At 47.9% G+C, this 18,621-nt stretch overlaps 1 pseudogene; it reads right to left on the bottom strand.

The window, feature by feature from the left end:
* Nucleotides 1-9,789: 9,789 nt before the first annotated feature.
* On the bottom strand, nt 9,790-17,344 carry LOC147962897 (disease resistance protein RGA2-like; annotated as a pseudogene).
* Between the last annotated feature and the right edge of the window lie 1,277 nt (nt 17,345-18,621).

Below are 18,621 nucleotides of genomic sequence, written 5' to 3'. Positions count from 1 at the left end.
ACTTTGTGCCAGTTTACATGTACTATCTTGTATAAATTGCTACACTAGTAGAAAAAGGGCCTGCAGTCCCGGTTCATAAGGGCCTTTAGTCTCGGTTCTTGAACCGGGACTAAAGGGTCGGTACTAATGCCCTGACCCTTTAGTCCCGGTTCAAACCAGAACCGGGACTAAAGGCCCTCCACGTGGCCGCTGCCTGGAGGTCCACCTTTAGTCCCGGTTGGTAACACCAACCGGTACTAAAGGTAATTTTCTGATTATTTTTTTTTGAAATTTTTTTTGAATTTTTTTTTGAATTTTTTTTTGAATCTTTTTTATTTTCAAATTTCTGATTTATTTTAACCTCTAATCTCTAATCACCCCTCTCATCACTGCTCAATTTAATCTCTAATCACCCCTCATCATTCCAAATCATCTAACTTCCCGAACGGTCACCCATCTAAAGTTATGCCCATTTTACAAATTCCAGAGAGATTTTGTAAATAAAGTCGAAATTCATATTTTTAAATTTTCCAAACAACTAGACCACATATCACATGTGAAACTTATTTTATTCTATTTTTTGACATTTCCATCATTTTCTTCTGTTTTTTCTAAAACTGAAAAGGCGGTCCACGGTGGGGGGGGGGGGTGGAGAGTTTGAAAATTGGACCTTTAGTACCGGTTCGTGCCACGAACCGGTACTAATGCCTCAAAGGCCATTAGTCCCGGTTGGTGGCACCAACCGGTACTAATGGTTAGACCTTTAGTCCCGGTTGGTGCCACCAACCGGGACTAATGGGCATCGCACCCTTTAGTCCCGGTTCGTGGCATGAACCGAGACTAAAGGGCCCAGGTGAACCGAGACTAATGCCTTAGCCGCACGAACCGGGACTAATGCACCCATTGGTCTCGGTTCTGGACTGAACCGGGACTAATGGGGTTACCCGGCCTGGACCAAAGCCCCTTTTTTCTACTAGTGCTAGTGTGTTTGGCAGGACAGAATATAAAAGAATGAGGGCACTGTTATCGCCCAGGAAGAATGATATACATTCAAATATCAAACTTATGATGGTGTCCCTCGGCTGCAGCTGCTAGACATGAGGACTACATACATTAGTCATCTAGAGTGTTCTGATTCATATTTGCTGAATGATATTCTAATTCCAGAATTGAATGTTGGTATTTTGTTAATCTCTATGATTTCGATTAATTAAAGGATGTCGGAATCCTTTGATGTTTTCAAATGTTCTGAAAATATAATGATTCTATGAATGGTGAAAGGAAAAAGTGGTCATTATTGACATTCTGGTGACCATGAAAATATAGTCAACGATAATAAAAGTGGCCATTATTTCCGCACAGTCAACGGCGACACACCATCACGTAATTACAAAAATAACGACCAAAAAAATATGTGGTCGTTAAAAACCTTTTCCCCAGTAGTGGACGGCCCAGCAACATATACACGTACTAAAGTGCTAGAATAAAAATGCCAAAACTCAAGCGCTCGCGATAAAATCAAACAAAGATTATGACTGCAAGCTGCTAGCCATCGCAACTACTGAGGCTTTGAGTCTATAAAACAACGAGATATATTAAGCACCAACAACAGTGGTAAATCCGATTTATATAAATTTCAGACGCTTTTTTGTTGAAAAATGAATATTTTTTAAAATGCGAACACCCTTATAGTTGTGAAAGGCTTTTTGAAAATGCGACCATTGTTTTGAAATTTATGAACAATTTTGAAAGCAGAAAGATTTTTTAAAATTCTTAACAAAAAATGAAAATTTTAACTTTTTTTGAAACTGTGAACAATTATTTTTAAATGGGAACATTTTTTAAAATTCTAAACAAAATTTGAACACTCAGACAATCTTCTGAATATTTCGTATTTTTTAAAAAAATGGGAACATTTTGGAAACTACCTAAAAAATTATAAAAATGCGAACATTTTTTAAAATCCACGAATAATTTTTTAAACCAGTATATTTTTTGGAATTCTGAACTTTTTTGTGAAATAACTAACATGTATTGAAAATTGTATTTTATTTTGAAATCGAGAACATTTTTTGAATTGGTTTTTTATAAATTTGAATATTTTTAAAAAGGTGAAGAAAATTTGAAATTCCTACGTTTTGAAAGCATGATTTGGTTTAAGAAATTGATTTTTTTTATTTCGGAAAATAATGACAGTTGACAGGTGAGTGAGTCTTGTATGTTGTTTATGCATGACAGGTGTTACTTTCACGGTTGAGCAAGTATCCGGTTCACATCATTAGACATAACAATTTGAGAGCAAAAGTATGCACGGCGAGACACTACAAGAAAGTCCAGCCGTGGATCAGCTTCTAGGATATGTCAGTAATGTGTTGGTTGTTCCTAGCCTACATGATACTAGGGTTTATGGTTCAACTGTACTTGGAAAAAATAATTTTATGCTGCTGAGGGAACACATATTTTTTGGCATGGTAATATGTGTACGTAGGTCCATCAGGGTGGACTGGCGAAGCTTCACTAGAATTAACATCTGGCGAGAAAATAAACAAACAAGATGAAAAAACATAACCTTGGAGATTCAATTTATTTCAGCTCAACGGGGTTTATTTATACTGACATTATAGTGGCCGCGAGAAGCAATCGATCAAGGCCGTCTGTTGTGATGGAGCATACTCTGACAAAACTGATATCAGAAAGAAAAAAAAATATCTTTCATATATCAAAAACGACAGGGAACGAAGGGCGAGGATTTAACACTTCAATGTTTTTTTTTTTGAGCTAAAACGCCCTTACGGCTCTTTATTCATTAGGCGCTAGCATGTCTGACTGCATAATTTCAGTCAGCCACCCAGGGATTACATTGTACACAAGCATAGATACAGAAAGCTTTAATGCATGCCTAGCTACACGGTGGGCTGCCGAATTAGTCCGACGGCTAGCATACCGAAGCTTGAATCCCTGAAAGAAATTACTCATATCCCGCATCTCTCTGATGATATGGAAACAACTCGACTTCTGTGGGGCAGCCCATAAAGTCTGAATTTGCTGACAGTCCGTCTCCATTTCCACGTACTCAAGGCCAGAATCATGCGCTGTTGCAAGCGCATCTCTGCAGGCGAGAAGCTCGATCGTGAAGGGGTCCGAAACTCCATCGTAGCGTGAACACCCTGCTTTCACGAACGCCCCCTGGTGATCCCGGATTACGAAACCTGCACCACCTCTTCTATGCTCTGACTCCGTAGCTCCATCTGTATTGATTTTCATCCATCCTACATCCGGTGGCTTCCACCTTGGTTGGGTAGTAGATTGAATCCTGCCGGTTGCTGGAACCTCCAGAGCTCGAACAATCTCTTCTATGGTTATCATGGATTGCATTGGTTGGTACTGCTTCTCACCATGTGTGTAGCTATTTCTTGAATGCCACACTGCCCACATCACTGTTATCATGATTGCCGCTGCCTCCTTCTTTATCATGTTATGGTCCAGTATATCCCGGGACCAAGTTATTGGGTTGAGTCTTGGCATGGCTACATCAAAGAATCGCTCTGCCGCTTCCCAGAAGCGCCTAGCATGGTCACACTCCATCAATGAATGAACCAGGGTTTCATTATCATGGCCACACATTGGGCAGTTTGGTAGTTGCTTTATATGCCTCCGCTTAAGTTCTCCATAGCTGGGTAGGAAACCCTTTAGCACTCGCCACCAAAATACCTTAATCTTGGGCAGAACATTAAGTTTCCACAGAGCTCGCCATGTTCCTTCCTCACCAGCCGATGAGCCCTCTATCACCGTCATCTGCCGCTTTTCTTCCATTGTATGCCCATACGCCGAGCGTACAATAAATAGGCCGGACTTCTCCCACGCCCATGCCCAGCAATCTGCTCCGTCTGTCCTCGGCCGTGGCATAGCCAAAATGGCATCCACATCAGGGGGTAAGAATACCGACCTGATCAGCTCAGTCTTCCACTGATTAGAAACAGGATCAATCAAGTCTGAGACTAGCTGAATGGAGTTCGGTTTCAGCGCTCCCAATGGTTTCATGGAACAGCTTCCATCGATCCAGTGATCGTGCCAAACCTCAGTCGTAGTCCCGTCTCCCACTCGCCGGATCAGACCCGACTTGAGCATCTCCCTTCCTTTTATAATAGCCTTCCAAGTTTTTGATGCACTCGTGGGGCATCCGGCTGTAAGAAACTCCTCATTTGGGAAGTATCTTCCCTTTAACACACGAGCACACAGGCTGTTTGGGTTTTCAAGTATTCTCCATGCCTGTTTTGCTAGAATTGCGTCATTGAAAGTCTCAAAGTCACGAAAACCGATCCCTCCTTTTGATTTTGCAATGCACATTTTCTCCCAAGATTGCCAATGCATTCCCTTCGTATCTAGTGTTCCAGCCCACCAATATTTTGACATGTTTGCTGTCAGTTTCTTGCACAAGCCTTTTGTGAGTTTAAAACAACTCATAGAGAAGGCCGGTAGAGCTTGGACAACAGATTTTAAGAGAACTTCTCTTGCAGCACAAGACATCTTCCTTTCACACCACCCTTGCACCTTTGCCCTCGACCGCTCATTGATATGTTCAAAGTTTTGCTCCGTAATTCTGCCCGCCGCCGTAGGAAGGCCAAGATACTTTTCCGACATAGCCTCGCGATGTATCTGAAGAGCGTTTTTAACACCCCTCTTAACAGAAGCCCCGCTGTTAGGACTAAAAAATACCGAGCTTTTCATCTTATTGGCACTCTGTCCAGAGCCCACACTATATTGTTCAAGTATATCATTCAACCTTGTGGCACTTCTGGAATCAGCCTTCATAAAGATCAAGCAATCATCTGCAAATAACAGATGTGAGATCCATGGGGCAGTGTTACTAACTCTGATGCCCCTATCAATCCACCCTCCATCATAGTTTTGCAACATACAAGAGAGGCCCTCCCCACAAAGGAGAAATAAGTAGGGCGAGATGGGATCTCCCTGTCGAAATCCTCTAGAGGGCGAGAAAGCCGGCAGTAGCTCACCATTCACCTTCACTTGGAAACTCACGGTGGTCACACAAGACATAACAAGTGATATCCAGCGTTCATGAAAGCCAAGTTGATGCATAATTCCCTGTAAATATGCCCATTCTACTCGGTCATACGCCTTGATCATATCTATTTTAACCGCACACCATCCCTTCTTACCCCTTTTCCTCCTCATGGAATGAACACATTCATAGGCGACTAGGATGTTGTCGGTAATAAGTCTCCCTGGAACGAATGCACTTTGCTCCTCTGCAATTATCTCATCAAGAATCTCCCTTAACCGGTTAGCTAGCACCTTAGAGCAAAGCTTATACAGAACATTGCACAAAGAAATTGGCCTATACTGTGTGATATTCTGCGGATTTCTCACCTTGGGTATAAGCACAATAACCGTAGTGTTCACTTCATTCGGCATTTGTCCTCCATTGAGGAAATTGAGGACAGCCAGTGTAACATCTGGGCCAATCAGCTCCCAATGTTTCTGATAGAATCCAGCATGAAACCCATCACATCCGGGCACCTTTGTAGGTCCCATAGCCAGCAATGCAGCCTTCACCTCCTCCTCTTTGAACGGTCTGACAAGTCGTTCATTCGTAGCATCTGTAATTTTATGTGGCACATGATGAAGAACTGCTTCAACTTCTGTATATTCTTGAGCCGTGTACAATTCCGTGTAAAACTGTTGTACTTCGGCATGTATCGCTTCCTTGGTTTCACATAGCGAACCATCCGCAGCTTGGAGACTGCGTATACGGTTCCTACTCTTGCGGGCTGCCGCTTGCGCCTGGAAAAAGCCCGTATTGCGGTCGCCTGCCTTTAGCCAATCAGCCCTCGATCTCTGTCGAGCCATAATTTCTTCTTTGTGCAAGAGATCAGAGAGCTGTCGTGCTAAGTCTTTTTCTCTTCCCGTCGGCCCCCTGAATAAGGAGTTCGATCTCTCTTTCTCATATTCCTTACGAATCTTTTTGATCTTGCGTTTCACCTCACCAAACTTCTTTGTTTTCCAGTCTGTAAGACGGATCTGCATTGCCGATAGGGCCTCTCCTAGCCCATGCAAACCTTGCGACCCCGCTCCCCGGGGCCAACCCTGGACCACTGTATCATTATATGTTTCATCCAGCTGCCAGGCCTCCTCGTATATGAATCTGCGTCTCCCTTCCCCCGCCCCCTGTGGTGAAACCAGCAATTGCAATGCCAGCATACAATGATCCGATTTTGGGGAAGGAACATGCTTAACAAATGATGCCGAGTACAAGCTCATCATTGCCGGGTTCGCTAGAAATCTATCTAGCCGTACCTTAACATTGCCGTCGCCTTGCTGCATGTTATCCCAAGTGAACGGGACCCCCTGGAAACCCAGGTCTAGTAATTCACATTCATCAAGACACTGACGAAAACCATTCATCTGCCATTCTGGCCGATCATGAGCTCCAAAATACTCAGAATTGTCTGTGATCTCATTAAAATCACCACCACAAATCCACAGAACATTATACTGAGATTTAAGCCATCTCAACAGGTTCCAACTTTCGACGCGTTCACTTCTTCTAGCCTTAGCGTAGAAGCCCGTGAACCGCCAAACTTTATTATCACTCCCAACGTTCTTAACCATTACATCAATATGTTGGTTCGAGTAATTATTGAGGGTTACATCAATATCTTTTGACCAAAACAAAGCTAACCCTCCACTAAGCCCATCGCTACTCACTGGGCAACACCCTTCAAACCCAAGCCTGGTCGTTAGCTCACTAACACGCTTCCCCTCGATCTTCGTCTCACACAAGAAGACCAAGGCGGGAACTTCCATCTTCACGAGGTCGTGAAGCTCTCGAACTGTCTCCGGGTTCCCAAGCCCGCGACAGTTCCAAGACAAGCATCTCATTGCGGCCCGCGGGGCTGATTATCAGCCTCCGCGAGAATTCGTGCAGCCTCTTCCTCTGCCTTCTTTTTCTTTGAATCACGACTATCTTCTCTTGAGTCCGACGACTCGTGCTCCTCACTTTGCCTCTTCCTTAACACAGTTTCAGAATCTTGCAGAAGCAACTTGTTGTGTCCTCCACCATGTGCGGCCGCGCTATTCATATCAACCCTCCGATACACCCCATTGTGGCCACGTCCCGTGCGCCCACCCCTTCCATTCGAGCCTCTGCCTCTAGCATTAAATTGGTATATCGCATTCCTCACCTTGCCCCTCCCTGTCTTTTCTGGTGAAGTCACCTCATCACCCGGTTCCACTTCTTCTTGCACATCTTCTGATGCATTGTGCCTCCCTTCATCTCCGGTGGCCTCATACTTATAGGTTGGTACATTGCCCCAACTCTTGTTCTTGTTTGACAAATACCTCAAGGCCTCACGGTATGGTGGCCTCCCATACTCATCTCTCCCTGCCGGTGTAGGGCATACCAACTCTGCATGCCCCAGTTTACCACAGGAGAAGCAAAAATAGGGCAGGTTCTCATATTGGATGTCGAAAAACTCAGTCTCCTTCTTTTTAGCTTTCTCCAGTTGCACCCACCGCATCAAAGGCTCATCTACCTTAATCCACACTCTGAATCTGAGACAATCTCCAAACGCAAAGCCCTTCCCATCAGCATCCAGAGTAACAACATCCCCTACCATGGCTGCAATGCGCTTTGGCCATGGCGGGCACAACAGATTGAATGGGAGGTTAACCACCCGCGCCCAAATCTTGATCCTATCGAACTTGAGTTCAGAGGGCCTCGATCTGATGTTAAACCTCTCCCACACCACACAGTGCTTTCCAACCATCCATGGACCTCCCTCCAAGATCCGATCGCTATCTCTTTTGTTCATGAAACTAGCCACAAAAACGTTCTCCCCCGACGGCCTGAAACTCAATCCCTTCGGATTGCCCCACGCTGGGCGTAGCGCATCCCCGATGGTATTCACATGGAGCACCCTTCGGTGTAGTACCTTGCCGATCAGTGCATAGATCTCCTCCTCCGTCTTCTCTTCCTCATCATCAATGACTAGCTTTGTTCTCTCTTTATCCGTCAGCTCCAACCGATCCATCATCTGCTCCACCGTCTCCGTCCCCTTGTTGTGATTTCTCTTTCCTCCCATGGCGCTAGACTCCGCCGCCATCTTCGCCCGGCATTCCAACCCTGACCCCTCTCCTATCGCGCCACCAAGGGTGGGAAAGGACGCAAGGTCCCCCCTTAATCACCCCGAGTAGGCGAGCAACAGGAACAGGATGAGCAGGATAGATGATTGCCGGCGATCTTGAAACCCTAAAACTTGCGCCCTCGAGATCGCCTCGTGCGCCGCCCTGCCACTCGAAACCCTAGGAAAACGTTTCGGGGCCCAATCACACTTCAATGTGACGACCCTAGATCGACCCAAGACCAGATCCACCTCAGAGAGGAGGGCACCGCCATGATCCGCTGCCGCGGTGGTTCGCTGGCTGTGGCGGCGCTGGAAGACGACGACATGCTCGGAGAGATCCTCCTCCGTCTCCCGCCGCAGCTGTCCTCCCTTGCGTGCGCCCTTGCCGTCTGCAAGCGCTGGCAAGGCCTCGTCACCGACCCCAGATTCCTCCGCCTCTTGTATCAACATCACCGGGAGCCGCCCCTCCTCGGCGTCTTCTTCAATCGCGATGATAAGCTCAAGTACACTCCGCGTCCTTCCTGCACACCTCGACATGGGGGGCCGACTGCTAGGGTGCCACCACGGCCTTGTCCTCATCTTCTACCGGGCTGCACTATGAGGTTCTCGTGTGCGACCCCATCACCGGTGGCCAGCACCGTGTACCAATTCCACCCGAGTTCAAGATGGGCTACGTCAACGGGGCGGTGCTCTGCGCTGCACGCGACAAGGGCCACATGCACGGCACTTGTTTTACAGTAGTGTGCATTACCTATTTTTCTGGTTTTCTTTCATGCAAATTTGCTTACTGCATAGATGTACGATTGGGCTGCCTAGGAGAGAGTTTACTTTCTGTGGTCGGCCTCGGCCTTTGATGCTAAATATCATCTGGGTCACGAATTGTGTGATATACTGTCAGAGATCTGCTGCTTGTTTTCCTTCTCCGTGTGCAAGCAAACTTGTTGCGAGCTAATGATCATGTCCTAGCTAGCAAGATTGATGCTCTTAAAGAGAAGTGAGTAGTGACCCCCTGCATCCTACATATCATAGATTGTTTATTTGTTGTGTCATTCTCAAAAGGAAAAAAATTTCCTCTTTTGATATTGCGCTGAAGGTAGTAACTGACAGCACACTATTAACTTGTTCAGAAAAGCAGTTAATCTCACACAACTGTTATCAATGTACGTGGTAGGCAAAACATTACTATTGCACCTAGTGCTTCCACTGTGCTGTATATACTGTACATGGGAAGTGAAAAAATATATTGATGCCTTAAACCCGGGTGTATGGGAAAGGTGGTTTCTCTGCAGCTGCTGACATAATTGTAAACCACTTTTCATAAAAGAAATGTCTTTTCTTTTTCCAGAATAAATAACAAGGAGAGCTCACAGGCTCCATTCGTAGAAAGAAGCATGAACAAGACCAGGTCTGATTACAAGGTTCAGAAAAAACCAAAGGACTAGAAAGCAACCTCCACTGTGATTCAACACAAGATACTACTGCACAAGTTCAGGCACGATGGTGCATGGAGAAGACATCTGACCACACAAAACATATCAGCATGCAGCTGAGAATGAGCGATCTCCAACAGTTGACAATGTAAAAACCGTGCGTATCCATAGAAGTAGCCCACTGAAGTAGACATCAATTGTACCGAGTATAAATGGCTCAAATGAATAATTTATAGATAGGTAACCTCCATATTCTGCACCGAAGGACAAGGCAGCCTCCGCTGCGATCCAAAAGAAGCCACACAGGCTCCAGGTAAGACTGTATATGGAGATTGTGCTCTCCAGAAGTACATCACACCATACAAAAGATAGAAGCGAGTACAATAACAACCAAAATGAACACTATGAGATGAGGATAACAAAACAACATTTATAATAATAACAATACATGTATTTATATACACGTCTTGGCAAAGACGGTGGAGTCGTCGAAGGCGGTGATCGCAGAATTTGGCGATAAAACTGAAATGACGGGTCAACGGCAAGCTGAGAGCTTGAGAGAATCACTCCACCTCACTGACAGGCAGTGGAGACGAGGTGCAGTGTCCTGGAGCCCTGCTGATCGAAATAAGTGAAGAGGGGAAACTTTAAAATTAATGAAGCGAACTTTTAAATACATCTAACATACTGAAAGATCAAAAAATTGTGAAATAAAAGGTACAAAACGTCATCTCTTTCAGAGCGAGCAGATGAGGACTTTACCTTTCTATTTCTACATAGTTGCAAATCTGGATGAAGATTAATAAATAGATTTTGAGCGGACATGCTCAATCTTTGGCCAGCTTTCTCCATCAGGTGATTGGCAGCTCTTCAGCAGGAGTTGAGAACCACGCACCAATATGTCGTAGAGGGAGGATGGCAAATCAGGTAAAGATGACATATTGGGGCATCCAAAGATACCGAGTGTCCTCAAAGATGAAAAGCACTTCAGATCTGGCAAGGAACTGATTTCACAATTTGCAAATAAGAGGCACTCGACAGTTGAGAAATCTACTGATTTTTCAAATGAAAAGGATCGCTCCTTGCAATCTTCAACAGCGAGATTTCCTGGAACTGTAAAACCTTCAGCTGAGAGCATGTGGTTGAGTATTACGGAGCTGCTAACATAGAGAGAACAGAGTTGCAACCGTGAGATGCACGTCATACTAAGATTCGGGAGATCTCCAAAATGTGCACTGCTAAGGGCATCTCCAGCTGTTGGCCCCCCGGGAGGGGCAAAAAATCGCCCCCTGGGGGCGCGCCGGCGCTAAACCGCGCACTGGGGACGTGATGCCCCCCAGTCGCGGCGCCCATGTTTTTTTTAAAAATTCAAATACGGCGGAAACACGACTGAAATTTAACGCAAACATCGGCGAGTTCGTTCAAACTTAAACATATTTTACAAAAGAAGAAAAAAACTTCCGCGGGCTACCCCCGCCGTCTCCCTCGCCGCCCGCCTCGCCGCCCGCCCACGCGGTTTACATGCCGAGGAGGCGGTAGAACCGCGTGTAGTCGCCGCCGCCGTCGTCGTCGTCATCGTCGCCGGCCCCGCCTGCGCCTCCGCCGTCCCTGCTGCATCCCTCCCCCGGTTGGCGCGGCGGGTTGGACGGTCCGGGGGCGTCGTCGTCGTCGTCGCTGTCGAGGACCATGACGCCGTGCTCGTCCTCGTGCCCACGCTTGCGGGCGGCGATCTCCTGCAGGGCCCGGCGCTGCCGGACCATCTCGTCGCGGAGGTAGTCGTCCCGCGCCCACCGCAGGGCGTCCTCGTCGGAGATGCCGCGCCGGGCTATCTCCTCGTACTCCGTGGGGAGGCCGCGCTCCGGCTTGGGCTTGACGAGGACGAAGCGGTCGGTGGGTGGGGAGGCGTTGGCGCCGATGCGGACGCCGGAGCTGCGCGTGCGGGCACTGACCGGCGTGCCCTGGGGCTCCGGCTTGACGGGGCGGAGGCAGGGCGAGCCGCCGGACGACGAGGAGGACCCCCCGGTCTCCATGCGCCTCGGGGTCCAGGAGCTTCCCCGGCGGCGTGAGAAGGACGGGGGATCGGGGTACTGGAGGCGCGGCGTGTTGCCGCCCTTGATGTACTCGAGGACGGCCTCCAACGTGCGCCCGGGCACGCCCCACCACCGGCGCCGGCCATTGGAGTTGAGCCTGCCGGAGGGCACGACGCCGTTGGTGGCCTCGAGCTGCTCGGCGTGACGGCGCCGGAAGTAGGGCTCCCAGAGCGGGCTGTCGGGGACGTACCGTGGCCCCTCCCTCGCTGCCCGCGGCAGGGACGCGCGGATGCGTGCGATCTCCGCACGCCGCGCCGCCCCGGTGGGTGGTGGTGGCACCGGCACGCCGCCGACGCTGATCCTCCACGCGCCGGGCACCGGGTACCCGACCTCGTAAAGGAGGCGAGCCTCGTCTTCGTGGAGATGGCGGCGGCCGAAGCCGTTCGCCGCCGCGCCGTCACCAGGGAAGCGCTCGGCCATGGGTGGAGACGGCGAGAGAGAGGAGAGGGAGGAACGACGATGGCGAGAGAGTGTGATCGCCGAGCACGCTGGTGCGCGCCTTATATAGGCCGAGACGCCGCCCGTACGCGTGGCCGCCGTGTGTACGCGTGGCGGGCGAGGGAGGGCGAGGGACGCGCGTCGTCCGGCCGTCACTGCGCCGCCCGTGAGGCATCAATGGCGCAGGCTGACCGGCGCGGCAACGCGGCAGCTTTGGCATTGATTCGCTGCGGGAAACGAGGCGATGAGGACGACGAAGGGGCGAGAAGAGAGCCGTGTCGCTGACGCGGCGGGCCAGCGGCTTTTTCGCGCCAAAAAAGTTCGCCCGGCGCCCCCGGGCGCCCCCCAGCGCGCCGGGTTCGGCCTGGGTCCGCCGGCGCTGTTTTCGGCCCAGGCCGGCGAAAATCGGGCTCCTGGGGGCGCGACTGGACCGATTTTTCGGCGCCGATGCAAGAAAAACGCCTGGGGAGGCCTTCCTGGGAGCGCGGCTGGAGATGCCCTAAGTTGCAGCGAAGACAACCCTTCAAGAAAGCACAGGTCTTGTAAATTTCGTAGTGATAAGTCTACCAGGGAGGTTAAATGACCAATCGACAATGATGAAGAGCTTCTGCACGCATCCATCGAAAGACGACGTAGGTGCGGCAAGTCACTACTAAAGAAATCTTCTCCAACCACAGAGTGTCTTATGCTGAGTATCTCAAGGGACAATGGCATAAAATCTGATCCATGTGTCAACTCTACAGAAGGGCAGCTCCATAAAGAAAATCCTGAAAGAGTGGTAACAGCTCGCAGCCCCCCTAATGATCTAAGGCACCAGCACGAGTCGATGCACAAGTCATCAAGCTTTCTCAACTGTTGGAGAACATCCTGTGACGGAAGTGTAGTCAAAGTCATAATCTCTTTTAATGAAAATTTTCTCAATGCAGTGAGACCAACAAGGCAAACCGCTAACGCTTCATCTGTAACGACACATGAATAAAGGTCAAGCCGACAAAGCCCTGATGGTGGAACCAGTTGTAGGCTAATGTTCCTTTTACATATGAGTCTTATCCTCTCCACATGGCAACATATCCATGCGTTGATGATATCCTCTTTCACCAATACTTCACTCCCCTCTCTTTCTAGAGCACTTTCAATGGTTTCAAGATGAGAAATATCAACATCCATCAATTTCATCAAGCGCTTCAGAGATGAATGTTCTGACAACAGTATGTCCTTGATTTTTGATCCCGAATCCACCTCCCAGGTGGAAGAAAGCCTTGACTTCAGGCTGTATGTCATCACGGTGTTCTCCCTTTGGTCATATTGTTTTAGCTCATCGCTGGAAATAAACATAAGCAATATGCATTTCCTAATCACTAACTCTTCAAGGCTAGCTGGAAGAGAAGGTAATGTCTTCAAGTATGGGACATTCTGGAGGCGAAGTGAGGAGCAATTCCCAAAGAGAGCGGCATTCGATGGTAGGATTTCTAAGGCACTGCAATTAACAAGGGCAAATGATTCCAAATTCTGGAAATAAGAATCCTCAAGTAACCAGCCTGGGTATTCTGCACATCTGTAACCTTTGATAGTAAGGCCCCTTATTTGCGGTGGTGGCACCAGACCTTCCAGGGTTTCCAAATGTAAGCTATCAGGTTCAGTCATGTCATTTTCTTCACTCCATTCAAGGTGCAATCTCCCGAGATGATTTTTCTGATGTAGCTTTGCTTCTAAGGCTTGATCCTTCCCAGCAACATTCTCAAGATTTGAGACACTTAAACTGCCTCCAAGGTTGTTCAGGTCTTTCAGCTGTCGCACCTCATAGCCCATTTGCTTTTGTACACAAAATTTGTTGAGATGTTGGAGCGAAGTTAACTTGCCAATGTAAGGGATTTGACCACCTTCAAGATATCTCAACTTACTTAAAGTGAATAGTTTTTCAGGCAAAATTTTAACATCGGCGCTAAAATGAAGTAATTGCAAGTGGTGAAGAGCACACAATGATCCAGGCAATTCAGAGATTGAAGTACGGACAACGTCCAAGTAACAAAGGTGCTTCAATTCACCAACAGAATCAGGCAGTTTGCTGCTGTTGTAGAACTGCAGAATAAGTACACGTCACTTCTTCAAATTCTGCAGCACCTGCTGGAAAATGTCTCTTGCATCATCTGTAAGTGGTTTAATGCAGACAAAGCTACGTAAATGATGTAGCATGCAGATAGAGTGCTTATGTTGCTTCAAACTCTTAACACAAACAGATAGATGTCGAACAGTGTGTGGTATTGTTGCCATCTTATCATCTTCTAATCTGAAGCAGACTTCTTTAGACAATGACTCGGCCAAATCATGAACGAGGTCATGCATAACATACCAGTGCATAACTTCGTCACCTCTGTAAACGGGTTGAAAGAATGAAACTGAGAGCATCTCATCAAAGCAGTCCCTCCCAATATCTTCCGTTCTCTTGTTCACATTGCACGAATCAATAAGTCCCTCTCCTACCCACATGCAAACCAACTTATCCCTTTTATAGCAGTGGCCTTTTGGGTGTAAACTGCAATACAGGAAACACCTCTGCAGACTTGGATCTAACTTCTCGTAACTCCACAAAAGTGCTCTACTGGGATCACTTAAGTTGTCAATCCTTAGAGCATCTTCCCATGTTGCCTTATCCTTTTTCCTGCTTAGTTGTGAACCCACAGTTTTTGCTGCCAGTGGAGATCTTCCAAGTCTTTTAGCAAGCTTCTCTGCAATCGTTTCTAGCTGCTCATGCAACCTCTGGTCTCCAATTGCTGCACCAGAAAAGGCATGTTCCTTCAAGAGTGCTAAGATATCAGTGTTTTCCATCTCTTTCAAAATAATAATTTCCTTACAGTAAAGAGCAGCTGGAAGTGTCTCAGATCGAGAAGTTACCAAAACTTTGCTTCCTGTGTGTCGAGAAACTAGAGGAGCCAGTAGTTGCTCCCAGTCCTCATTGCTCTTTTTTTCGAACCAGACATCATCCAACACAAGCAGGAATCTCTTTGATTTTTCCAGTATGTCCCTCAATATGCATTGGAGAGTATCAAGATTATCAACAGATGGACACTGCCCTCCTTTTGCTGATTCAATAATCAACCGTGTATGGCCAATAACATCAAGTTTGCGCGAGATGCAAACCCACATCCTGACCTGAAAATGTTCTTTTACCCTCTTGTCATTGTAAACATACTGCACCAAGGTGGATTTTCCCATGCCTCCAAGTCCAACAATGGCTAGACCAGAAAACCTACTTGTATCTGACTCAACAGCAATCGGCTTGGTAAGAATATCTGTAATATCATCGCGGTCCTTGTCACGACCAATCACTTTCGGAGGTGCTATTGATGTGGCCGCTCGAATAACAGCTGCTGGCATTGCGGAGGCCCCAGTAGGTAAGCAAAGCAGTTCCCGGAGGCCCTTGGCTTTCGCAAGTATGAGCTTCAGTTCCTTGAGCTGGTCGAGTAGCTTTTTGTTCTTTGGGCGCAGATTGGACAGCCTGCTCGACACAGTATGCACATGCTTCATAATAGTACCACTGGAAGATGCATGTTCTATCAAAGAGTCCTTCCCCTTCTCTGCTTCACGCTTGAGGATGTTGTACTCATGCTCATCTAGTAGGTCCTCAGCTTTACAGAAGGCGTCTTTGAGCTGCTGGACCCAGTTGTCCAACATTGGCCTGTGTGGGCTCTTGTTAGCTGCTTCAACCAGTAGAGCAAACTGCGGCATGATGTTGGTCTCCAGTTCATGGAGCTCACTCACCATGTCCACACCAAGACACCTTGCAGGGTCAGCTAGGAGCTTCTTTAAAATTGGTGATACCACCAACTGTAAGCCAGCCCGTACACCAGCCACAGCCAGTGCCACTTCCGCCATGGAAAGCACGCCGTGGGACGAGGGGAAGGATGAATCTCTTACTTTTTCTTTATTGGACGTAGTAAGAGACACGGTGGGAAAATTGGGATTTTTTTCTTTTTTGAGGAATGAAAATAGGGAATATAACAGAGCAAAGATGGTTAATAGGTAAAATTACTCTAAAGGCAGATTTGTGTGTGTTAACAGAATCTTCTGTTTGGATGGTGGTTGGGGGAGGGGATCACTAGGATGAAAAATGAAGCGAATAATGATGGCCTCTGGAGTAGCAATAGATGGAAAACCTGCAGGAGCGGGAAACAGGGAGATGAATCAGTGAGCTGCAACACAGAACATATAGTAAACAGAGCCACTGCAAGCTGATTCTTCTTCTTGCTTTTGTGCTAGTGGATGTATTTGAAGAAGAAAAGAGCAAGCAGAAGACTAAAACTGCCAAGACAGAAAACAGATGGGAGAGAGCTTACACAGATGAAGAGGTGCGGTGTTGACGGACTTCTGCAGCCGGTGCGGCGATGAATGGAATGGGAGTGGAAATCAAAGGTAGAAAACCTGCAGAGCGGGAAACAGGGAGATAAATCAGTGAACAGATAAGCCGCTACAAGCTGATTATTCTTCCTGATTTTGCAGGAGAATATGTATTTGAATGAAGACTACCTCACACAAGAAAGAAAATGAAGGGCAGAAAGCTTACACAGATGAAGAGGTGAAGGATGATGACGGAAGCTAGTTATTGTGGGAAACAGTGCGGCGATGAAGGAGGATGGGAGATCGCAGGAGAGGCGAATCGGAGGCAGCACTAGACCGTAAGAGAAATAGGACTCGTGACTCTCCAATGGGGGTCAACAAGACATGAATGGATCTGATCCAGCCACTCGCATTTTTTAATTTAAGCTGAGCCCAACTTGCTGAAAAATTAACCGGTACCCACAGTCTGTAGCGCACTCACTAATCAAACGATGATTAAATACATGAAGCGGACGCGTAAGCTATAGTTAATAAAAAGCAAGTGCCCATCCACTCATGTTTTTTAACAATGAAATGGTAGGTCATCTTACCTGCTTCTCTTTTTTTGTTTGTTTCTTTCTTTTCCATTACCATCACTGGTCCTTTTGTGATTTCCAAGAAACATCGCTCCAGTTCTGAAAGGAATAATAAAATTACGATCTCATATGCCTTCAATTTACAGGACATGTATGGCAATTGGCAATTGCAAATGGGTAATATGATGTGCATTAAAGGAACAACAATGAAGACAGAACATGACATTGTGAAATACAGAGGAAGTGGGCCTGAACATAGGTCACTTTACCTGCTTCTCCTTCTTTTTTTCCATCACCATCAATGGCCTTTGATGGTTTCCAAGAACAAGCTGGAGCAGGTAGGCTACATCCCTGCATGAACATAGGTGAGAGGTCAACTAACTGCCTCAAGGCATAATGAAGTATGTTAAACACCATCATATGCGGCATATTAGAGATAAGGCTAGGTATATTAGAGATAAGGTTAGGAGGTAGTTTGTATTGAGATATTCTTGTAACCATCTCCTCCTTTCTTCTCTCACAAGATGTATCCTAGATTCTCGCTTATCTCTCTCTCTCTCTCTCAAACCACATGTAAGCCATCTAGGGTTTCGGCTCCCCTGCTATATAACATGAACACGTCGCCTCGACAAGGGCAAGACGTTTTACCGCTCGCACATGGTAATCAGAGCCCCTCTTCTTCAACTCATCTAGCTACCAAAAACCATCTGTGCCAAAGCTACCATGTCTTCCTCCTCCGGCGCTTCCCTCCCGGCTAGTCTCAATGGCCAGGTCACCGAGAAGCTATCCCGCACGAACTACGTGCTATGGCGCACGCAGATGATCCCCCAACTGCGAGTTGCCGGGGTCTTCGGCTACGTCGACGGCACCCAACCGGAGCCGGCAAAGCTGCTCGTCACCACCGACAAGGAAGGCAAGAAGACTTCAACGCCCAACCCTCTCCACCCAATCTGGGTCCGGGAGGACCGGCAGGTCCTTGGCTACCTGCTAGGCAACCTCACAAAGGAGGTACTCCTCACGGTGACCACGGTCACCACCGCGGGCGCGCTATGGACAACGCTTGCCGGCATGTACTCGTCACAATTGGTGAGTCGCATCAACAATATTCGCACCTCTCTCATCAATGCGCAGAAGGGCAACCTCTCCGTCGCCTCCTACTTCGCCACCATGCGTGGCTACGCCGACGAGCTGGCCGCGGCGGGCAAGGCGATCCTCGACGATGAGCTCATCTCCTACATCATCCACGGGCTCGATGCTGACTACCAGCCTCTGATCTCTGCTCTGGACGCTCGCGTGACCCCGGTCACCCTCGACGAGCTGTTCGCTATGCTCTCCAACTTTGATCAGAGGATGGTGCACTTCCACGAGTCTAGCGGCGGCGGCTTCAAATCCTCCGCCAACTCGGCCTCTCGCGGTCGTGGCGGCTCCTCTCGGCGCGGCGGCTCCTCCCGTGGCAGGGGGAGGTCCAGTGGAGGCGGAAACGGCGGCGGCTCCAACTCCCGCAATGGCGGCGGGCGTGGTTCCTCCAACAACCGCACTCGCCGTGGCGGCGGCAACCCTCGTGCACGCCCTGATGCTCCTTGCGGCCAAATATGTGGCAAGTTGGGGCACACAGCAAAAGATTGCT

Source organism: Triticum urartu, chromosome 7A (assembly GCF_056163025.1).
Source record: "Triticum urartu cultivar PI428250 chromosome 7A, HENAU_Tu73, whole genome shotgun sequence".
Taxonomy (NCBI): Eukaryota; Viridiplantae; Streptophyta; class Magnoliopsida; order Poales; family Poaceae; genus Triticum; species Triticum urartu.
Note: the sequence above shows the minus strand (reverse complement) of the source record. Positions and strands in the feature narration are given on the sequence as shown.